Source organism: Poecilia mexicana, unplaced genomic scaffold (genome assembly GCF_051168715.1).
Source record: "Poecilia mexicana isolate PSO_F unplaced genomic scaffold, ASM5116871v1 scaffold_13, whole genome shotgun sequence".
NCBI lineage: Eukaryota > Metazoa > Chordata > Actinopteri > Cyprinodontiformes > Poeciliidae > Poecilia > Poecilia mexicana.
Window position 1 is genome coordinate 9,872,234 of NW_028263382.1, and position 24,730 is coordinate 9,896,963.

The following is a 24,730-nucleotide window of genomic DNA, read 5'->3' on the forward strand; positions in this document are numbered from 1 at the left end:
ATCCTGGACGTTTCCCTGGTGAGGCGTTCCGGACACATCCCAGAGGAACACCCAAAGCGGATTCCTCCGGAGGAGATCTCCCAAATGGCTGGGGAGAGCAAACCAGAGATAATGGATGAATGTCACTGTAACAATAATAAAAACAGAGAAAACCCGGCCTGTTCTTACAGCCTCTGGCCTCTAGGGGCTCTGTTTGCAACAGCTCTTTGTCCTGTGTTGCTGCTGGTGTGTCTGACCTGAACAGGCCACAGCTGAAGTGTTGCAGCTCATCAGTCTCTGCATTAATATGCCCTCACCAAGCGCCACACCCTTTCCCAGCGGGTCCAGATCAGCACTGATGTTGTTTGTGATTCTGTGAGTTTCTTTAGTTTGTCTGTAGCGTCAGATCAGAAAGGGTTTTTCTTCTGAGATGTTTCAGATCAAAATGTAAGCTTTATGGTTCTTCCTTTACTCCTGTTTTATGTGAAGCCAGGGAGCTTTTTTGTCTTTTATTTCCAGTTAGACGGTGGGTGTTTGCTTTATTGCTTTGTCCTCAGAGATCATGTTTGTCCTCATTTCCCCTTGGTTTATTGTAAATACATGCATTTTAAATGACAGAGGGCTTTTCAATCATTTTAGTTAGTCGTTTGGTGTTACACCCTGGACCAGGAGAAGCTTTTAGTTTCAAAAGTTGCAACATTTGAACATCATCCACACCAATCCATCAGCCCATGATATCACAATGCAAATGTTGATTAGGGGTGAATATTTTGGCATTGGGCTCACAATGTAAAAATGCATAAATTAATCCAAACTTATTAGATTTGTTTCTTTGTCTGTGAAAAAGTTCAGTATGATCATTTTAATAAGAAAAAGGAAATTGAACCAAACTTAAATTTTTGTTCATTTGACAGCTTAAAAGAAAAAATAAATGCTTGTTTTAATGAATAAATTGACCTTTATTGTGCTTTTCATTACCAGTTTATGATGAAAAATTCCAACTACTAGAGGCAATACTGTATGGTATCGATCTGATACCAAGCAAATACAGGACCAGTGTCTCTGATAGGTTACACTTAAGGTTTGGAGATCATAAAACTTCTGATCTTTAGGTGTTTTTATGATTTTTTTCCTTTATAATTTGGTTAAAACTAGTAGAGAATTTGGATCAAGTTTGTCGAACATATTTTTGCGCATTGTTTTCAAACTAAACTGCAAACTTATCATTTGAGAGGAAAACACAGCAAAATCTTTTTTTTAAAGAATAGTTGAGAAAGTACAATACAAAGATAACATTTCAAAAGAGAATCTGAAACAAAGTATTGCTCCTATCATGCAAGTATTGATCCAATACTAATACGCATTTGGTATTGATATTTCAAGTTGATCCACTCACTCTTACCAATTATTCACTGACTAGAATTTACCAAAATTAATTTTTGCAGTGTAGAAAATGGAGGTTGGTACAAATATTCAAGCTTTTAATTCTGTCGATGTTTGAACGAAATAATTCAAAGGAAAAGAAAAAAAACACCTGGTTAGAAGTTTGATACATCAATCTTAAAGTATTGGAATGGGCGATACAAACCCTGTTTTATGGGACATATACACAAAATGCAGTATTGCACAGCTCTAGTCAAATTTAAATTTAATTTAAATTTAATTTCTAATAAAATTGAGGAACAGATTCTGGCAATACAACTGTGAAAGTGAGTATTTTTTGGCTTGCATTCACCCCGCAGCCGTTCTCTTTAAGCATTAATAATCGCCTAAGTTTTTCATACAACCTTGTTCAATATCAAAGTTGGTGAACTTTTGCATTTTTTAATTTTCTGGAAGCATTCACGCCGTTCTGAAAACCACCCACACTAGAAATGTGAATGGGAGCAATGCTGAGGCAAAGCCACTCCTTACAACTAACTGAGGGGCCACCTTTTTTTTTTTTTTCCTCCCCTCTCTCCTCGGCAGCACCAGTGAGCTGGGATGCTGCGCTGCAGAGAAAGCCTCAGCTGGCTGCAGCGGTGGAGGCAGTCTGTGCGGACACCGCGCTCCGTCAAGCCAAACTGCTCCCTGAAGCGGAGGAAGGACCGACGGGCTCAGAAATAGAAATAAACGGCCCGGTCGTTTCGGTTACTCGAAGAGATGCGCCGCCTGCGCTGGCGAGCCCGATAGAGGAGCAAAGGGACTTCAGTGGATGTCGGTGCTACAGCTGCCATTCCGCCTTTTAGGGTCGGGAGAGATCATCTTTTAACAGAAAGGAAAACGCCCACCGAAGGAGGACTTTTTGAATATTTGTGAGTACATTTCCTGCTCTACTTTGTTTCTATTTTTATTTGTTGTTGTTTTTCCCCTCCCCTCTCTCCAACAAACACTGAGTGAACTCACGTTGCTTAAAACAGACAAGTTCTGCTGACGATGATCTCGAAAACAGTCAAATATGAGGAGTTTTTCACTCTCTTCTTTCTGCCTGAAATCGCGCCGGGAGACATTGTGACAACAATGAATGAAGTGTGAGTATTTGCCCGCATGCTGTTTCAGTAACTTCCCTCTTTTCAGCGAGAGTGAAGGAAGAAACAAGCATGTGGGCGAGGGGGCTGTGACAAGATGCACCCACTGCAAAGTGTCCAAATTAAACATCTCTGCTGTTCATCAGGCTTCCAGCGAGTTCATAACATCCTTTTTATTTTTATACAGTTTTAAGTCAAAGGTGTCCTACTCTATAAAAGCTCTCAACATCCCAGGGATAAAAGAGGAGGGTTTTTTTTTTAAATCTACTTTGAACAGAAGTGTGTTTGAGGTCCAGCTGCTTTTGAAAACGGCTCAAAGGGATTTATGAAAATATATTTTGGGAAAGCGAAGAAAGCTGGGCTCTGCTGTACGAGGGCAGATCCAGGTCCTTCTGGCGTCTTTTTGTCAGGCTGAGCAGGCGGCTTTTAACACACCACTTACCACACAAGTGGACCCACAGGATTCATCTAATCAGAGATATGCAAATTGAAGAAATCCAGATTTTTCTTTCTGTTTTTTTTGTTGGCTTTGTTGTGGTTGGATATGATGCCATCATCTGCCGGTGACTGCTGGGTTCTGCATTGTGGCTCAGAGGCTCTGTCTCCCTTTTGATCTTATTGATTTGGCTTCTTTTCTCTACGTTGCACAGAGACGGGGGTCTTATTTTGCCATTAGTTGATGACAATATGATTCTCTTTTATTTTCCTGAGGTGTGTGTGATTTTTTTTTTTTTCTTTTACTCTTCCCAGCGATAGCAATTATTAAAGTGATGGCAGCCAGAATGAAGTTTGCAGGATAAAAACACAGCCTTTAAAAGATCTGTCTGCTGTCAGTAAATCGCTCTGCTGCCTTGGGCACTCTTCATTTTTAATGTAGGTCCACTCAGAGGCATTAGGACAGAATATTAGACTATTTTAAGCCATGACTCTAAATTAAAGTAACTAAGGGTGTTAACGCGGCTTGATATCCAGATGATCAACCTTTGGGCCAGTTTTCTTTGCTTGCGCTCTGCGTTTTCCAGAAACCTAATAAATTAAAATTTATGTGATATTTCTGATTACGTGTTACTTTGAAGCCCCGCTGATGCACACATTACTCATTCAAATACTGTCGGGGAAAAGGGAAGACGAAAACAAATGTGCTGTTAAATTCCAACACCCAGGAGAGAAATTGAAGTTTTACAATGTAATACAGGATATTTCAAGAATAGGCGACGTACAAGTACAGTTTTCTGGCTAAAGGAAATGGTTTCTGTTCGTCTAATAATTGCTTTGATTGAAACTGTTTCAACAGTTGGCCGGCTGTATTAGTCTATAGTGCCGGAATGATTTGTATGTGAATGTTTGATTTGCAAAGAGAAAAGAAGCGTTCAATGCTTTTTTTGTCTTTCATTTTCAAAGTATATGTAATTTGATGTACTTATCCGACCCTCCGTTGTATTTCTGTGGAACGGATCGAAGTCCATACAGAGTTCTGATTACCTTTTCAGGAAATCTTTGCCGGCTAAGTGAAACCTTCTTCTGTTCTTTCAAACATTGCTCTCTTTACTTTCATGTTTTCACACCTAAATAATCTGCAGCCTTGATGCAATTAGCGACATAATCAAAATACAGCCTGAAGTGTCCAGCAGTAACTTTGTAATTTTTTGCTTTTGCAGCAAAACAACAAAGCAACAGTTATTCCTGCTGCTGCTAAAAACAAAGATATTGGAATTTGGATAATTTAGTTATTGCTACTTTGATGTTGATAAAGTTTATGGAATAGTTCGAGGTTTTTGAATTGAATTGCTGTCTGGTTATTTTACGAATGTTTAAAACATCTTGTGTGTTGCAGTTATTTATGCAGAAAAAGAAAAGTTAGTTATTCAGGCAATTTAGGTAGGAGGTGGTGAGTCATTAGTGATCAAATTACACGATGAATGTAACAAGTATTTCCAGTCAAAGTAACAAGATGACGTATATCAAAAGCAAATGTATTATATGGGTTTATTCAAATGCTTTGTGTGTTTCTTTCTCAGCATGGAGAAACAGGAAGATCTTTGGTTTCGCACCACCTCCTACCTCAATTTCCCCCTTTAAATAGTCATCAGCTTTTCAGTAAATGTCCATTCAGTGCAAAATGACACCTGTTTGAGGTTCAATCAATCAATCAATCAAATTTAATTTGTATAGCACATTTCAGCAGCAAGGCATTTCAAAGTGCTTCACATAATTAAATTAAAAACAGCATGTGACATTGAATAAACAGTGAGAAAGAGAGACATTTTGGAAAAGATTAAAAAAGATAAAAACATTAAAACCTGCACCCCTTTTAGGACTTCAGTTAAACGTTGTTTAACTGGGACGTTTTCCGGGGGGCTTTACATCATTAAAACATAAACAGTGAGAAAGAGAAATAAAAAGAAATTAATAAATAGATAAAAACAAGATAAAATCATCGAAGACATCAAAACCCACACTCTAATACTAATTTAGCCATAAGCAACTTTAAACAGTTTAAGCATAAATAGTTAAATTATTGTAATGTTTCTTGGGAGTCGAGTTAATTTAAGATGATAGAAGTTTGTCTCACTTGGACTAGCTGTTAGTTTCAGCCTTTATAATTGATTATTCTGGATTTATACTCAATTTATATAGAGACTTATCTTATATAGGTAGGATTTTTGATAGTCATCAATTTTTGCCATAAAAAATAGAGAACAAAAAACTGAAGCATCACTTATTTTTGATATCCAAGAACAAACAAATACAAAATGAACTTTAAATACACTCAATGTAGACTTCAGTCTCTGTAGTTCTACATTTTCATCATCAAAGGGATTCCACAAACTAACTTCTATAATTGTAAGACATTTTCGTAAAATTATCTTTACAACCTAACCAAATTTTTGTTTTTATAGACAGACAACAGTCTTCCAATTTCATACTTTTGGGTAATTTAAAACAATCTTTAGACGGAGTATGGAAGTAAACAGTTTTCAGCCATAAACATTATTTGAAAATTTACCAGTCTAGCAAACCTAAATGTACTTGTATTAATAAATAACATGGTAATGGAAGCATGATTGTCGTCTTTTTCTTTTCATCCATTAAGCAGGTGATGAACGCTTACCCTTTTTGTTAGAACGTCATTAAAAAAATTCTGACTTTTCCTTTAACCACTTACTAAACCCACTTAACTTGGAGTAGCTTTCAGCCATAAGAGCATGGAGTCATCCTTAAAGTAGCAAGGATTTAAACTGTAGATTAAAAAATGCTATAGCTGGCAGCAGTTGCAAAAAAAGAAACTGAAAAATTGACCATCCCTTTTTAAAACACAACCAAACAGACACATTTATCAGCCGTAGTTAACAGCCAACTCATTCGCGGCGTATAGCAAGTGGGTGAGGGTCATCATTCTACGACTCTTTGCTACACATAAAATAAATAAATAAATAAATTTCTGGCCACCATGTCACATTTTAAGTCATAAATAGGCATAACTTTTAAAAATCTTGGAACCACTAAACCCTTTGTGCCCAGTTTGATCCCAGCAGTGAAAAATTTACCCACATTTTCCATCATTAGGTTGATACTTTCATTGTTTCCTGTTAATGTTACACAGCGTCCATCAACGCCTGACGATGGACGTAAAGCTTTATTGCGAGCTTGTAATTTAAACAGCTAAATGTTTTCCATGCCGTTAATATATACAACCGAGTTTCATTTCCTCAGGTAATCTGAGCGCAGCTTCTCTCACCCAGAGATATAAGGTTTAAGTCACCAGATGAAGCAATCCTAAGAAGATTCACCTGCGCATCAGGGGAGTCGCTGGAGGAAATGCACAGCTGCGCCAATTTCACTCGGCATGTATTTGCGTCTACCTCTGTCCTTTATTGGATGTTAATCAGTTATTTGCTTGCAGAAGATGCTCTAAAAATGTTGGAAAATCCACGAGAGGACAGGTGTGAGATGATCTGCTCACCTTCATTTAAATGAAATAAATCTTTTATTTACAGCTGCCTCATCCTCATAAATGAAATTTTTATTGACACGAGCCCACAGACAGTCATTTAGAGTATGGCTAATTGAAAATGACATCTTTGATAGAGGAAACCCTTTGGGACACTTGGACGGGAAAAAAAAAAAAACCCAAAGTGAGAGCGGCTCCAGATAGAAACAGATTCACAAAGGTAATGGTTCCCGAGGGACTTCTATTTTACTGACAAATGCCCAAGAGCTATAATAAAGTGAGAACAGACAAAAACGCCTCGCTGACATGTTTGTACTCAACTGGTCCCCAAAGATTGTTGAAAGACGGGAAAATGATATCACACCACGCAGCTGTACAGCACCCTGTTGGTATTTTTTATATGGCGAGTCGACTGACGGAAATAAATAAAAGGAAATTGCAGAGCACTGTGGAATATGTAAATAACATGTTTTGTGTGACCAGAGGATGCTAGGGTGTAATTCTGCTCTCAAAAACACAACAGTGACTAAGAGCGTTTCCCTTGGGAATCGTTCCCCCACTAAGATGCGAGATGACATGCATTTGTTCAGATTAAAGAAATTTCCTATAAGCAGCGTTGGTGATCTTGACAGAAGCGAAAAACCCTTTTCTCTGCTTTCTCATCAAGCGCTTTGTTTGTGAGGGAGGGAGGCCCACTGGTCTATCCGAGCCTGGAAGACAAACGTCCCTCACGACCCATCTGACAGCTTAATTTATATAATTGCCTTGAAACATCTGCCTAAGAAAGAGCGACTTTCCGCACCCCCCATCCCTCTGCTTGTCACTGTTATGAATGACTTCGATTTGATGTCCAATGAGTCAAACGTGCGAGCTGACGTCCCGCCGCCGTGTCACTCCGAAAGCTCATGTAAACAGAATAAAAAAACGGTTAATTGGCCACCGGGTTTTGCGTCCTCCTTCCACGGAGCGTGTTCGGCGAGGCGTCTTCATTTAGCATCGTTTGTCAGGGTTCTGATCTCGTCCTTGTCAGATTGTTGGCCAGTCAATCCCCGCACCATGCCAAATGTGTGCATCTGTAAGGCAGAAATGCAATTAGCACAAGTGGTGTGGCGGAATCGCTGTCTGGGCTTCCGCTCCTCCGTTTGCAGATTCTTTTTTGTATCAGAATCGGCTGTAAAATTGCTGAAATAATTTGGTGTGGTGAGCTAACACGTGCCTCCGCCTCGGGTTGGCTAATTATGCAGGCCCTCTAACTGTTTGCCTTTGTGCTGTCCTCATTGTGTTAACTTTGAACAAGTCATCTGTAGCTAGCCGCGGGCCTCCCCTGGGTTGCTGTTTAAATGGCTGGTTTCAAAGTGTGAATGTGTTAGCTGAATGCATGAAATTGAGTAGAGAGGTTTGAGAAGCGTTTTAACAACAAAACCAACTGAATAAAACCAGAATTTGCAATGAAAGGGAAAGAGCATTCACAATATTTTTTTTTTTACATGGGAACCACAAACTTTGTTGCATTTTATTCCAATATTGTGCAACACACCAACCCCTTTTTTTTCTTATAAATAAAAATCTGAAGAGTGTGGCTTGCTTATGTATTCTAATGTACTAATCTAATTAGTAATGAGGATCTATGAGTATTTTTTATTTTATTTTTAAGCAGGGTGACAAAACCTGAAACTGCTTCTGTTCGAGTTACTCAACAGGTTGTTGCTAGGCAACCAGTGAGTGAGTGAGTGAATTAGTGGATGTCACCAACCTTTCTTAGCTAGACGTGAGAGGTTGAGCCTTTCCTCTGCCTACATCCCCCAGAATGCTGTGCAGTTCTGGATCAGAGTTCAGTTAAATTATTGAATATTCTATCTGATCTATTGATATTGATGATGTGTCTGTCGCAATATTGTATTGGTATTGATTAATTGCCCAGCCCTGATGTTAATAAAAGTTCACACAGAGCATCATGCAGACCATGATTGGTCAATATTAAAGCTGTGGAGAAGTTTTAAAAGCAAGGCTGGGTTGTAAACCATCCCCAGCGATAAACATCTCATGGAGTCTTTCCCAATACATCATCCGAAAATGGAAAATGGCTTCTGCAAAACTTCAGGCAAGGACAGCATAAATCTGAGAACCTCACATCCACAACTCATGTGGGAGAATCTGATGACAGGACTGCCAATAGGGGAGCAGCCAGAGAATTTGGTCTGAACTCAAGTATGACAATGAGAAAGTTTTGTTTAAAGACAGCTGGAAGATTTATTGTCTAGTTTGCTACAAGTCATGTTAGGGGAGACGGCAAACATGTGGAGGAAGTTTCTGTGGTTGGGTGAGACCACTACTGGATTTTCTGACCTACATGCACAACGCTTTGAGTGGTGGGAGGGTAAAAAATACCCACATTGAGATAGCAGCATGATGCTGTGGGAATGCGTTCTTTGAGGAACGAGGCTGTTCAGACTTGATGACCAAAAGGAGCTAAATAAAGGAATCCATGAAGGCATACAGCAGAAAAATGTGACCCATATCCAACTCATTCACAGCATTTTGATCTTTTCACCCCCAAAATGTCTGACTTGTGCCACTTGAAGAGTTTTGAATCTGATTTGTGTCTAATGCCTTTCAAAGCCACTGCAGTCTCAATCTTGTCACATTTTATCCGATTTTCACGTCGCTGACGTAAGCCATCCGTCAAAATTCTGCACCTGAAGAAGCCAGATGCAGTATGTCCAGATGTGAGCAGCGGCTGAAAATCATAATTCTGAAATTCACGACAGAAGTCTGTGAGTGAAACGCATCGCATCACAATCCCAGCACTCCTGGTTCCGACTACACATCCAAACAGAGAGCGCTGCTCAAAATGCTATCACTGTTAGTTTTGCTTTCTTTTGATCAGTTTCCTTCATGTTGTTGTCGTGAAAATGCTGTCGGCTCCATTTCTGAATAACATTAAAATAAATCCAAAGATGGCGGCATCTGTTATCATTTCTATAAACGGTGTGATTCTGCGTGATGCCCATCTTCCTAATCTGCGCATGCGGGTTGCTTTAGGGTCATAAATCGTTCACACATAAGTCTGATTTCGATCGCATCAGTCGGTAGTGTGAATGACCAGGCAAAAAAAAAAGCATTTTAGCAGAAACATTGGAACTGAGCATCAAAGACCTGCTGTGTAAAGTAGTCTTCGCCAAAGACTTGAGATAGGCCTGGAGATTCATAATACAATACAACAACAAACCAGCATCCTCAGATTCTGATTTCTCTTGAGCTATTTTGTAAATAAATGGAGGCATAAATCTCTGCATCTAAAAAGCTGAAAGAAGAATATCCCAAAAAACTTGCAGTTGACAGCAAAAGGTAATTCCACGCAGCGTTGATTTGGGAATCTGAGGACATCTGCATGTCAGACTTTAAGATCTCTAACGTCTGATATGGTAAAAGTTTTAAATACTATTTCAGAATTGTTTGGGAGTTTATTGTTTTTGTATGTGAAAAAAAGTTTCAGTTCTTGCAGAGATGTTGTGGAGGGAGTTGATGGTGGGAGATTGCCTTAGGATGGAGTTTTATTTATTTATTTTTTCCCCCAGAAGGAAGCTCCTGATTTTATGTGACAGTAAAGAGGCCTTATCTACCATGGGCATGATGAAGTAGAAGACTCTTTGATTTGTTATCTCTCAAAAGTAACAATCTCATGCCCAAGAAAGATTAGTGAGATGAAGGTGTATAATCAGGCTACGCCATTTTAAGAGTCTCATATAAGATCCAAAGGCTACATCTGCATCACGCTGATAGTACAAAGTTAAAGAAGAGCAGAATTTAGTGACATATATTTGACCTTCAGATTTAAAACATTCAGAAAGTAGGATTCATCCTAATGCTAACTGACAACTCTTGAGATAGAAATACAAAGTTGTAACTGGGCTTAGAAGAGGACGACTTGTAAGGTTTTTGTATAATTTCTAGCTGAATAGAGATGAGAATGTCTGAACCTGCATCTTGATCCCAGGTGTTGGTAAATCATTTTTACTTCACATCTTCTCAGACAATCCAAACCTTTGTTCACATTAGCATCCATTTACATCTGCTGTTGTTGTTTGAATTTTTCAAACTTCTAAAGGGCAAAGCGAGAAACGGCCGGCAAAACAGTAAATTCCTTAAAAAATGTGAAGCTTTTTTTTTTTTTTTTTTTACTTCGAATCAGATTTTTTTAGTTCATCTTTGATCTTACTGAAAAGGCCATGGAGGCCTGGTGAGTTTAGTCGTCAACATCTACCTTGCTTGATGATGCGATGTGGCATTGTGGCCTGAAGTCACTACAGTAACCCTAAAAAACAATATGTGAAAAACTATCAGATGAAAACAGGTGAACTCTCTACATGCTGCTTGTGTCCAACTCATATTGCAGTCATGTATTGAAGGTGAACTATATATAAATCAATACAAGATTCTCACATTTGAGTAGAGTACATTTTTTAAATTTACTTGCAATTTCATCAGAGAAGCAATTGGCCCAAGTGCAACTAAAATAACAGATTTCCACATTTTATTGCTTACAAAAAAATGGATCATAGCTTGTTAATTGGTCAGGCAATCAGCACCAGCACTCCACTACATGCTACGCATAGCTCTTCAACAGATTTTAAAATGTTATTTAGATAAGAGTGAAGTGTGGCACTCCTGACTGGAAATAGTCACATTTCATGAATATTTTCATCCTAAATGTCACGTTTTCATTATTTCTAAGTGGAAGGTCATAATTAACACAGGCAAAAGCCTTAAAAACATTGTGTGTAGTTAATCAATCAAATGAGTTCCACTTACTTTCTTTCTTTTTTGAATATGACAGTTTTTTCATGAGAGAAAAGTTGTTGTATCCAATTCCAGCCAGCAGGATGCAGCAACAGATGAAGGGGAATGTTTTATGTTTCAGTCAGATAGTTTCTTGTCTCTCTAGGATTTTAGATTTATGACAGAAATGTAATCTTATGAAATCGGAGCATAACTTGTACTGGCAACCGGTCCATGTCTTGTGATGATGCCTTTATTCCTCATGTATTTTGGGGTTCATTCACACCAGTTAGTTTAGTCCGGTTTAATTGAATTCTGGTTTGTTTGTGCGAATGTGCAATCGAACTGTGGTCTGTCTGAAAACTTAGTTCTCCGTTTGGTTGAAGTGAATCTGGTGAGGTTTGAATGTCTATGTAAACGCCTAGTGGACCAGAGACCGCCCTGAAAGCAGAAACCGAACGATAGGGCAGGTGCATTCTGGGTAAATGCAACCAAAACAAACGCCCGAGTCTGGCGCTAGAGCGAGAAATGGCTCATAGTCTTTTGACAAACACAAAAGAGAAATCCTGCAACTACTAAAATCTGATGGCACTCCATTTTTTATTTACATTTTGAGAAAAAGGAAGTTGCGCTCAACACATAAACCTTCTTCAGAGTTTGCCATTTCCTTCAGCAGTTCTTGATGCAGCGCCACCACAGGTGAGGAGGGGAACAAGTTTTTCAAAGGGTTTGGTGTGTTTGACACAGTGCAGTTTGAAGGTGAACCAAATCAGCTGAAAATGCTGCAATTCTGGTCCCCAGTCAAACTGAGTCCATTGGGCTCTCAGATGTGGAAACACCCTTAATTTCAGTCCATCATTCAAAAATGGTTCAGTAGTTCGGCTTAAGTTTTAAGATTAAAAATGTACTGATTAATTTTACTTACATAAAGCTAACAAAAAATAGCAAACTAATATTCAGTTACATGATTATTTTGATAAATGTTAAATGCGTTTTTATTATTTGTTGTTGCTCAGACTGAAACAATATCCTGTCTCTTGGGTGCTTATTGAACATTTCATTTCTCCGCTGCTGCTGGCTAACCTACCTGCTCGGCTACCCACTGGTATGAAGTGCTTCCACTCTTCCTCCGCCATGGTTGTCAGGCGATCCTTCAGTCTGCTCTGGTTCTTGCCTTCTGTACTCAACCATTGCATTTAAACTTTGCAACGACTCCTCTGCCGCAGCACTATGGACCATTGATTGCACACTATGCTTTTATGGACTCCACATGCTGCAAAGTTGCTAATGTATGATCTCCCACTTCCTCTTTTTGCTGCTGCCTAGCAACCGGCATTGCTTTTTTTTGTCATTTAATTGCTTATTTGCTCCATTATCCAGTGATGCTATAAAATCTTTTGTGCCTGCTTCTTCCACTGTGAAAGCGTTGGATCATTTTTAGTTGATATTTACTAATCACCCAAAAGGGAGCTAACTTTAATTAATGCTAAAAATTGGGCTAACTACTGTTAATTACGTGGTATTTTCAGTGTTTTAGACTTGAACCACTTTAAGTTTTATTTTAAAGTGGAAGTGTCAAATAAAGTTGGAAAGTCAAATATTTTTTCATTTCTGACACTGTCACGGATATTAGCCAGTTAATCTTCTGTGGGCTTTTTCTAGCTCCCGACTACTGTTGCTGTTCAAGCCGTCTTCCATCATGTCAACCCACTTCATGCATTTAAAAAATGACTCATTCCAAAATGCAAACATTTTTTTTGTTGCCCTGAGAGTAACCCTTCAGGCCAGTTCTGTTCAGTTTCTCTCAGATGATTATTTTCCGTCAAGGACCTTCTGTTCTCGGGATCCATAAGTCATTTGGAAACCTTGCATACCATATTTACCAGCACTGAGTCTGGCAAAAAGAAAGGCATACAGTGTTTTAGGGTCACCTTTTGCTAAGCATATCAAGCCATGCATCCTGCCGGATCCTGATGATATTCTACCTTCTACTCTCACACCTGCTTTCCCCATAGAGATGAAAAGTGTATGAAGAAATCTATAAAACACAACGGAGAGGGTTGCTGTGCTTAGCTCTGTTTGCTTAGTCCCTCTTTATTTGCTCTTGCGTGACAAACCTTAGATTCATTCGGCACAGGGGAGGCAGTTGAATACGCTTCAAGATTTTTATTTTTTATGCCACGAAGTGATGGAAAAATAGCCACATTAGTTGAAAATAATTGAAGAGTCGCAGTTCAAATGTTAATTGATGCATATCTGATGGAGTTAAACGACCTGATCTGAAATCAGTGCTACAACAGATATTTGACCCAGTATCAACAAATTGTCCCCCAGATATTTGGACAGAAGTGAGGCTTCATTAGGCTCTGGGATAAGACTGTAGCGACGATGCATCGCTCTGGAAATAAAAGCCAGAGAGCTGTTCTTTGAAGCTTTCACTCAGTGCTGCTGTTGCGTGGTGAAAGCTGAAGTGTGGAGGTTTACACCGTTTCATGATGTCAGCTGTCAGCTTGCTGTGGGTTGCATTGTGGCTACAGCGATGGTCCAGAAATAACCAAACAAAAGACGAATTGTACTCCAAATAATGATTCTTGGTGCAGCAAAGACACTTTCGCAGTTGTGGTTGTCGTTTTCGGTCAAAATTTACTTTTCACTTTAACTGATGTTTGTGCACCTCATAAAGCTGTGGAATAAACCCCACCTGACTGAGAAAAAGCTGCTGAATTGTCTCATTTCCCAGCAATCCAGTCGGCCAATAGATGTGATATTTATGGGATATTAATAAGACCCGGTGACAGCAAGGGTTGACGGAGCATAATAATTTGCAAATACATAAATTAAAGTGAAGTGGCGGCTACTGGAATCGGAGAAACCAACAGGATCCGCGGTTTGTTTTGAAAAAGTTCCAAATAATCACTTAACAATACAGCTGTAAAACCGCCGAGCTGAAATCTCATCTGACCAGTTGATAAGCACTTTCAAATTGCCCAGCAACTGGAGGTTTGTAATTAATCAGCTACGTAAAACATCTGCTGCACAGGAGAGCCGGGCGTTCAGCAGTCTGAGCACATATACATTCATCTAGGTAATTTAATTAGTCCAGCTTCAAAGGGAGAACATTTATGGAATAGCTTGAAACGGTTTAGAGGACTTTTTTTTTTTTTTTGGCGCATTCCACCAACCACAAACTGTCCATCATTTATCAACCATCTCAAATAAAATCCATCTGTTGGCTTGAGCTAATATTTATATATTAGCTCTTCTTTTATTACAGAAATGTAGGAGATATTATCCTAACTTAAGAGTTGTAGAAAGTGTTCTTGCATAATATTATATCTATTACAAAATGTCCAAAAGTCTGAACTTAATTATTTCCTGAACTGCGGCGAACAGATGACATTCTAATGCTGCAACATAAAATAGCTTAATGTCTAGTATATTACTGTCTGGTTCAATTTGAGCAACATCACAGCTGAAGCGGCTCGTTCTTTAACCTGTCTGTCACTAGAGGACCCAAATTTGGGTCCTCTCGTGACAGAGGTGTCAAACTCCAGTCCTCAAGGGCCTCTGTCCTGCAACTTTTAGATGTGCCTCTGCTGCACCACACCTGAAAAGAATAATTAGGTCATTAGCAAGGCTCAGGAGAACCGATCTACACAGGGAGGAGGTAATTAAGCCATTTCATTCCACTGTTTTTTACCTGTGGCACATCTAAACACTGCAGGACAGCGGCCCTTGAGGACTGGAGTTTGACACCCCTGTCATTGTGAATGACAACCTGAGACCAACAGGTTAAAATTATTTTGGAATCTGAAAAAGAGAGATAAGGAGAAATGGACAACGGCTGAATATCTGAGCCAATAAAATTAGAATAGTAATGCAAGTGGTTTGTTTTTAATCAATCCCAGTTCCACGCTCGCAGACCTAAATGTTGTTTTGCAAATAAAGTATACAGTGTGTTTACACTTGGTGTAAGGATTATCTATATCCTCTCTGAATAATGGTAGAAAATGTGATATTCCTGCAGAGCTATGGTTTTATTTGCTCTTATACTTTGTTATTGATGTTCACTATAAATGAACATAAAATGGTTATATAGCAGGTAGGCCTGTCATGATAAACGATAAATCAATTAATCGCACGATAAATTAAACCTCGACCTCATTTGAATTATCGCTTTATCGTTTCTTCCTGCCTTTTTTTCTTTCTGTTGATGACACTGAATGAAAAAAGGCTCAGCTCCGGTGCTCTCCACTGACCCTCCCTTCCTCATTTCCTTAGTGTAATGTCCAGCGCAGACGGCACAGTTGTCGGCCCATTTTCAAAACCTGAGAGACACATTAGCCGACAGAAATCCTAGGAATAACGGTGCATTAATCAATGCTTTACTAGAATCTACCTGTGATGCATGTGGCTAGAATCAGCGTAAAGTCCTGACTGAATGAAAATCATTATAACCTATTTATGTCACGTTAACGAAGAACAGCTGAAAAGTTACCGGGTTTATCAACTGCGGTAGCAATTTGGCTCCAACTCCTCCCCTTGTCATTTCTATATTCTTTGCACAAAATGTTGAATAAACATTAATGTTGTTTCCATTTTATGTCCGCTGAACTTCGGGTTCAGCTGTTTGGGATTCCCCTCCGTAGTTTCCCCTTAGAAAGCGCAGAGGAGAATCCGCGCTTTCTGATTGGCTACCTGTCACATTCAGCGTTAAGCTCCCAGTCGGGGAAAACCCCTGATTTAGATCGGAGCGGCCACGACGATCTACATCACATTACAGGATGATCGGTTACAATCTTAGATCGGCCAACGATCTAAGATTGTCATAAGGGGGAAAATAGGGGCAAAAAATCGTGTAGTGTGAACTACTGCATTAGTCGGATGTGCTCGTCTTCTCTATTTAAATCTAGTAATTACCGAAGGCCAATATAGTATACAGACTTCGTAATCTGCACTCTTTTGGTTGAATGCAGTATTTATTTCCACTTTGGCTTTATGTTGTTTAGTTTTTATTCAAGTATGTTTCTTGTTAATGGAGTCTGAGAATCCATTTTATTTTTGTTTTTGGTTGTTTTACTTATTTAGTTCATTAGTTCCAGTGTTATGTGTTCTTTTGAAAATAAAGTGTATCTATCTATGGCAGGAAATAGCATCCATTCATCTACATTAAATCAGTGTCAAAAGGTCTTGAAACAATACTATCGTTTATAGAAATAATTTTTTAGACAATTAATTGCTCAGCAAAATTTGTTATTGTGACAGGCCTAATAGCAGGTCAATTATGGTAAGTGTGTATATAGTTGTAAAGCACGAAAAGCTATATCAGTTTTAGGGTTTAATATTTCCCAATTAAAATGGTTTTTGAGACAGAAAAGTTCAAGATGATCAATTTTACCTTTTTTAATTAAGCACCTCTACAATCTTTGCATCATATATAAATAGTACCTTGCAGAATCATATTTTGTCTTATTTTCAAATTCAACTCATGTTCAAAAATATTTTATTGGTCTAAAAGTTTGACCACAAATTTCAAAGAATCCCACTTAGATTTTGTGGCACAACTGAAATGAAAGGTGCTTTATTGTTCATATTCAAACACTAAAGCACTAATATGTAGTTTATCACCATTTTTCAGACACCTGTAAATAAAATTATGTTTAGTAAATGGATTTCCATCAGATATAAAGTTTAAAAGACCATTGTTTTACAAAACATTATCCCAAACTTTGAACCCTTGAAAACAGAGCACAACGCAAGTGGTTTTTGAAATTAGCTTAAAAAGTTTTCTATATGCAGGAATCCACCAGATTATGTCGCATCATTGAGAGAAACAAAAGAACCGAGAGAAAACATGAAGTTTACAGTTGAAATAAGGGCAAACTAGAGAGCAGTAGAAGAAAATGAGGAAACCTGGTCAGTTTGTTGCATCGAATCCCCCTAAAAACCTATTAAATCTTGTTGTAAAGTGACAAAATGTGAAAAAGTTGGTGTTTTTTATGCACTTGTCAAGTACAAATGACTTTGGGGTAGCAGATGTTTTCAAGGCACAACAACCCCATCAAGTCAAAATGATGAACTAAATTTTGAATCCGTATTGATCATTTAGTCTAACAAAGTTCCACTGTTGTCATAATTACATTTGGATTTACTGTCATTTGCAATTAATCCAGATTAATTTATCTGGATTAATGGTTATAGATTCAGCAGATGACAGCAAATTATAATCCCTGTTTTAATTAGCAATAAATAAGCAGCAAGCAGCATCTACATTACAGAAACTGAAGCATTTTATCACCTGAGACGGCAGACTGTGGGGGTTTTCTCCGAAATGAACTGGTGATTAATCAGATACGTGCATCGCTGCGACAAACGCGTCGTGGGACGGTACGAACTTCCACTGGGGATGTTTTCCTTTCAGCGTAGTGGATCTCGTGCTCCACTTTCCAGCTGTGAAATGTTCTGCTGACCGTTTACAGATAACCGTCACTGCTGCGAGTCTCCCCAAATGCACTTTTTTATTTTTTAATGGCATTTTCCATTCTACACACCACAGTATGGTTACCATAGCAACATATGCCACATGATTTCAGCAGGGGAATCAGGTCACATGTTTGCTACATTAGATATGACCTTTAGTTCACTTACCAGATCTAATAGTTGGTTTCCTGGGTTTCTGGTGGCCGTTTTTGTGATGTACTTCTGGATTTTGTTTCTTTCCTGGATAGATACCAGTTCATTCCTTCTATTCTGTGTATTAAATATAGGATTTTTCCAATGCGGTGCTTAGTAGGGCTATGGGACATGGACTTAAAGTTTTATCACGACATGTTGTGATACCATTGTGATTACAATAAAAGTGATAAGTGACTGTATGGCTGTAACTGTGTGTCACAGCAATTGAAAAACATTTCTTCTCATTTTTAATGCACCAGTCAAATGAAATGTTGGTTTGTGTCACTAAGCTGCACACAGTTACCGTATTTTCAAATGCATTGCTATTTACTGAAGCTTTCGGTAAAACTATCAAACCCAACAATTAAGACAGTTTTAAACATATTTAATTGGAATTTATTGTGATAACAATAAATCTAAATTCTTATCATTATAAGAAGTTCTCACCATAAACAATGCAAGTTCTGGAAAATGGTGCTTTATTCTTCTATTGTCAACAAGGTGCAATTTATGTCTTTAACTCATATTTTCCTAAACTTGTTGCTGAGACCTGATGGTGCATAATTTCTGTTATTTCCACTTGTTTAACAAATGACCACCGGTTCGCTGGACTGAACCTGGTTGCCAAGTTTCTCTGCTTTCTACTGAATTTGTGGCTAAAATTGTTCAAATTCTGTTTGACGTTTTATTAGTGGTGGTTGTACAGGTGTTGGCTGTTAAAATGAGCAACTAATAAATCCCGGCCTGTCTTGGTATTCTGTTTAAATGTTCATCAATGTAGCGGTGGTAGCCACTATTGATGTTGCTGAAGAAGTTAATTTCTGGGTCAATGTCCTGCCCCATGTCTTTGTGTTCAGGGTATTGAGTGGATTAAAGCTGCAGATTCTCGTGCTCAGCAGTTTTGTGCTGCCTGTGCCTGTAGTTGTTTTCTCTAACTTTTCTCGTTGTGTAGTTTGGCTTCTTTTTGCTTCTCCAGCTCCTTTATTTTCTCTTAGCTTTGCTTCTTCTGAAGTTTGATGAAATTTTTTGTGGTTTGCAGTTTTCCCCTTGGCTTTTCTTGAATTGTGTTTTTTTTTTTCTTCGTTATTTTAGCTAAGTCTGCATTCTGTCTTGTGATGTGTGTTCAGATAATGTCTGAACCTTTTATTTTTCTTATTCTGTGTAAGTTTTCAGTTTTTATTTTCAGTCTCAATAGTTTGTAAATCCCCTTTTCCACAGCAGAGTTCAGCTCCTGCTTTTCCTGTTCACTTCAAATCTCCCACATATTGGAAAAAACAGTGACGGGTTACTCCATGTGGTTTTTGTTTAACCTGCTGGATTTCACCCTTTTTATTTAGCACAGCTGGAGCGTGTGACCAAAGCATCATTTTCAAATGAGTAACAGTATCATTTGCTCCAGTTTGCTGCTCCACCAGGTTTTCCTGGAATGCAATCCTCTTATGTTTTTGGCATTTTGCAGCCGCACGGATTTAACTTCCTTCAATAGGTATCGGATCGATCCCTATTCTACTTTTGCCTCAGATACGTACCGGAAAGTTGCACAACGTTTTTTCATTTAGCTTGTGTCATCAGTATTTGGATTTTTCTTCCATCCTATCAATGTTTTACTCAGTTTATGCTGCGACTCAGAACAGATTCAGTCTAGCTGTTTTGTGATGAGCTGAATCTCTTAAGCAGCATCAGAGTTTTCAAAGTTCAGTTAAGGCATCTGTTATTGTTGGAGATTAAATGCACCTTGGTTGCAACACTTTCAACCCACTGTGGAGCAATAGAGGCTATTTCTGTTCTACTTTCTTTGTCTTTTTAACATCTCGGTATTTAATATTTAAGTGTATAATGTTATGGTTGACACAGATTCTTTATTTCCCTACCTTTCATATACCACTGCTTGTGGCCCAGTTGTTTGAGAAACTAATTCCTTGTGTAAAAGCCACTTTATCTTTTATGAAGCAGATGGATGTTATTTGTGTTGACCAGAGCAGCAGAGATCCAACAGTGAGCTGAGAGAGAGTCCCCAGATCACACACTCATTAAATTTCAATTTGTAGCACAGCTCATTTGAAGCATAAATGTGGGACACATTGAAACAAACAAACAAAAAAAAAAAGCTTAAGGTATTTAAATTTACTATATGGACGAGAACGTTTGTTGAGCATTAGCAGATTTAGCCCTGAAATCCACTTTAGACATGTCGCCTTCTCATAGTGGGAACAAAGCCATTTAATTCAGTAAAAATCAAACGCGTAACACGTTTCTCAGAAATATCAAGAAGGTCTGGGGAAAGTTTTTAAAAATGTAGTGCAATCTTGGACAAGAATTTAACACAAATGTTGGTTTTGACCTCTTGAAACATGTTGTTACAAACAGTCCATTGTGTTTTGTTTGGCACTCAGTTTTGTTAGAGCATAAGGTTTTTTGGGGACAAAGTTGTGCATGCTGCCTTATCCAAGGATCCTGTCATGTGTTGATGATGGAACGGCCAAGCTTCTGCTTCTGCTTTGAAAATGGCCTCCTTGTCTGCAATGCAACATCAGCCTCAAACTACCAAAACTTTGGATGTAAAACTAGATCAATATGAAATATATTCTCCATTCCCCACCATTTTTTGACTACACTAAATTATTTTTGTGTCTATTTAAGGATTGTAAGGTTTGGGCAATTTGCAGAATCTCCATTTTATTTGAACCATAATTCATTAATTTGATAAGTACCTATTTTAGACTTAAAATCTAATATCTGGGTATTTGGGGAACATAACAGTATGAGCATTTTTAATTATGATCATTGGAAGCAATTTAATCATATTTCCCATTTTGACTTGAACATAAGTGCTATTATTAAAACTATTATTGTTATTATGACTATTATCTTTAGCCATGGTAGTCAGGTGCACTTAGCTATGTAGCTAGTATTAGATATAGCTTTAGCTAATATTATTTGAAGTTCAGGTCACAGACTGCTGAAGGCTCTTATTGTAAATGAATTTCCTGTCTTCTTCAGAAATAAGAAAAAAACGTGATATTGTTGTTTTGGCTGCCCAGGCGAGCAACAAACAGCCTCAGCCAGTGTGTTGGGAGTTTCAGGTTGTTGGAGAGTTTAGCAGACACACCAGACCCACACTGAAGACGACAACCATCTGGGTAAAGGTTAACTGGCTGGAGACGCACTGCAACATTTTCCCTCTGATTTCCAGTTCCAAGTCTGCATCATTCTGCTGCAGCTGAGGTCAGCTGGCAGGACGAGTCGGCACAGAAATCTTGGTAGAAGGTGAAAAGACTGGAAGCTGTGAGTGTGAGGGGAGAAGAGCGGTCAAATGTTTGAATTTCTTTAGCCACAAGATCAGCTGCAGTGGATTTTTTTTCTTTTAAAACCTTCCTTGCAACAATAAATCAATGCAAAACAGCTGTGAATGTCATTTAAACTATAAACTAATTGCAATGACTTGGTGATAAAACACACAAAAGAGTACTTAGGACGAAAGTAAAGAAGGGCTTCATTAGAATAAACTCAGCTCACTTATTGAACATAAAGGTAACGTGATTTAATTTAAATATTGACATTTCACTCACTGTCCAGCTTTTGGTGAAACTTAGTGTTCCAAAGACTTTCATTTTGTCGGTGAGTTGCAGACAATTATAACTTGCTTTTAATTATTAGAAGGTTTTCTATGACCGCCACCTACTGGTGTGTTTGCTGGTCAAATTGTCGCTGTTTTTATTGTTTCTATGAGTTTGATGTGCTCAGTTGATTTTAGCTGGTTAGAAAAAGCCTGTATTGTGTCATCCCTTAGCAGAGTCAGTTGTTGAATCTGTAGTCTTAAAAATCCATAAAGACAATGAAAGCCGTGTATACTGTCTTTGGCTTTTCTGAGCATTACTTGCTCGGCCAGAGGACTAAAAGAAAGTGGAACATTTTTTCTTGTAGAGTCATAATGCTGAAAGTATAGCAACATTTTTTTGGCATTTGGAAATATCCTTGTTTTACTTTCACTTCTTTCTGACTGAAACCTGATTTAACATTCTGAATTTTACCATGGTAATCCTCGAAATCGGAAACCGTTTCATTCATACGTACAACATCTCTCTCTCTCTTTTTCTGTCTGAGCAAACCAAATGGGACGATTGTTGATTTCAAGAGAAAACAGGGTTACGTCAAAAACTATTTCCATCATGGGAGAAGAAATTGAGGTTGTTGAGGAGTTAGAATAGCTCAGTGTTCTTCTGGAGAACAGACTGGACTGGAGATGTAAAAGTGAAGACAAGAAGGGACAGAGCAGACTTCTAGAGAAGCTTGGATCCTTTCAGTGTTTGCAGCAAGAAATCAAATATTTTCTTTGAGTCTGTTGAAAGTGTAATCTCAACATCAGCATCAGCAGCAGGGATTTTGGTTCTGTTCTGTACTGTGGAACCTCTGGAGATGATGGTGAAAATAAATATTATTCATAGAAATCAAAAGATTATGGACAACTCTCTTCATCAGACTGTTATACAACAAAAGAATATCTTCAGTTAGAGGGCTCTTCTAGATTGCTGTAACACAGACAGCTACAGGAGATCCTTACTGCCTACAGCCATTAGCATGCAAAACAACCCTTTGGATAATAACTTGGACAATTTGAGTTGCATCATCATTCAATGTCCCTCTGGGATAAATGAGGTGTTTTTGAGTTCAAACTGAAATGCTATGGTTGCATTTTTTAAATTAAATTTATTTATTGTAATTAAGAAAATGAAATGGCATGTCTAATGGCACACTACATGTTTCCGACTAAATAAAAAAAAAATCCTCTGTTTTTGTTTACCTTCTTTGTTGCACGCCACAACATGATGCAACGGCAGCAGGATGTGTGGAAATTCTGAGAAAAGTTGAATCCCTTTCAGAGTTTAATGTCCTCACAAAACTTAGTTAAATATTAAGTTTGCACTGAGGCATTTTCAATATAATATACTTTTATTGGTAAACCAAACACAACCTCTTATACTCCATGGTTAATAACTTCTCTCCATGAATAATTCATCAATACCTGTAAATATGGTGGCCAATAATCCTCCATTTAACATTTCGAGAATGAAAGGGAAAATATATCCATAATACAGCAAACATTGGTGACTGCAGTCTTACTCCTGGAGAACATAATTAGTTCCACATGACTAATCGGTGAATGCGGACGGGGATTATGGATCCGTTAGAAAATTGAAAACAAATGCGGATCAATATCAATATGACCTGTTTTTATGTTTTTCAATTAAACTACGGTTGGTTTACAATACTGATTTGAAATGCTTATTCACACCAAACTGTTTTAGGCTCAAACTGATTCGTGATGCTGGATGTTGTCTTAGTATGATAATAATACTGATATAGCAAAACAATATTGTTCACAGCTAAGCATTTAAAATCAATAAGTTTTGAAGCTGACTGAGTGCAATCAAGTGAATAAAACTCAATTTTTAAAAAGGCATTTAATATAATGTACATGAGCAGTTTTGAAGATAAAGAATGTCTGATCATCTTATAATAAACTGTATTTAATTCAAGGACATTTCATGGGATAGTTTATAGTCTAGTAAAAAAAAATCATGTAGAAACCTTAAGTGGGCTTAAGAATTATCTGCATAAGTGTGATATTTGCTGTTAGTTTAGAAAAAACAGAAGAATTTTATTTACACAAAAACCCTTTAAATAAACCCCACAGTGGTGCAGCTGTTGGCTGTTGCCTTGTAGTGAGTCTGAATCCCGAACTGAGGTTTGTCTTCAGTTTCCATGTTCTCCCTGTGAATGTCTGGTTCTAACCAGGTTCTCCAGTTTCCTCCCACAATCCATAAACATGACTGTTGGCTTAACTGAGCTCTCTGAGTTCTCCTTTGGTGTGTGTGCGTGTATGTGTGTGAGCCAAGCACCTCATTATTGTTTGTCCTTTTAATACAGTATTGCGTCAGGTTCTTGTATTTTGAGTTCTGATGTGTGTATCTAAATTTTTAAGTGAGATCTATGCTCAAACAAGATTTTTGACAACTTACTACGTCTTTCTAGCAGAAGTGAAAAGGGGTGTCCGTTTAGTGTTGCAAAAAACTGGTTTGACAAAATTGTCCCGCTAATACACCGAAACACGTATAGGTGTGTGTGTGTGTGCAGAGTTGTTTGTCTTGTTAATCTGCGTCCTCCGATGGACTGGTGACCCATCTAGGATGAACCTCATCCCAGATCTGGTGAATGTAAAGGCCACTGCAGTACAGTGAAGCCATGGTGATGTTAGGGAAACTAGCTGGAGAGCATTTGAGCTTTGTGACATGGTGCATTAGAAGTAGGCATTGACAGATGGCGGTCACACGGGATGGACTTGGTCATCAAAGATGCTCAGGTAGTCTGTAGGAGTTAAATGATGCTTGACTGTCACCACCTGCCCAAATCTTTGACACAAGCCAGGACGGATCTATGTTTTGGTCATGGATCTGTCTGTTTAGGTCAGATTCAAACTTGCCGTCTAAATGCTGCAGCTGAAATCAACTCAACTGGCCAGGAAACTTCTTTTTTCAATCTGTTATTGTCCAAGTTTAGAGATTTCATTTGTAGTTTTGCATCAGTTAGCTGTACAGTAGCACATCTGCTGAAAAGTTTATTATTTTGGGCATTCATAGATGGTATCCATGGCTGGAGCATGGCATTAGCCATATATATAATATGAGTGATTTATTGCATCAACAGACACTTGTGTGTGATTTTAATTGCATTTTTGACATTAGCAAAATATTGAAAAAGTTTTGGGCAAAAATGTGATGGGAACACATTTTTGCACGAAAAATGTGCAATTTTTTTTCTTTTTTTAAAATCAATGGCT

General features: G+C 38.2%; 1 protein-coding gene across 2 annotated transcripts in view; it reads left to right on the forward strand.

Annotated features, from left to right (window-relative positions):
* The first annotated feature begins 275 nt into the window (after positions 1–275).
* Positions 276–24,730, forward strand: part of cntn5 (contactin 5) — a 150,356-nt gene continuing 125,901 nt past the window's right edge. The window contains exons 1-2 of one of the 2 annotated variants that reach the window (XM_014982727.2): positions 276–354; positions 1,948–2,273. The gene's annotated coding sequence lies outside the window, so the exon portion shown is untranslated. Of the gene's footprint in view, positions 355–1,516; positions 2,274–24,730 lie in introns of those variants that run through there. The other variant, XM_088011649.1, reaches the window with a different exon arrangement.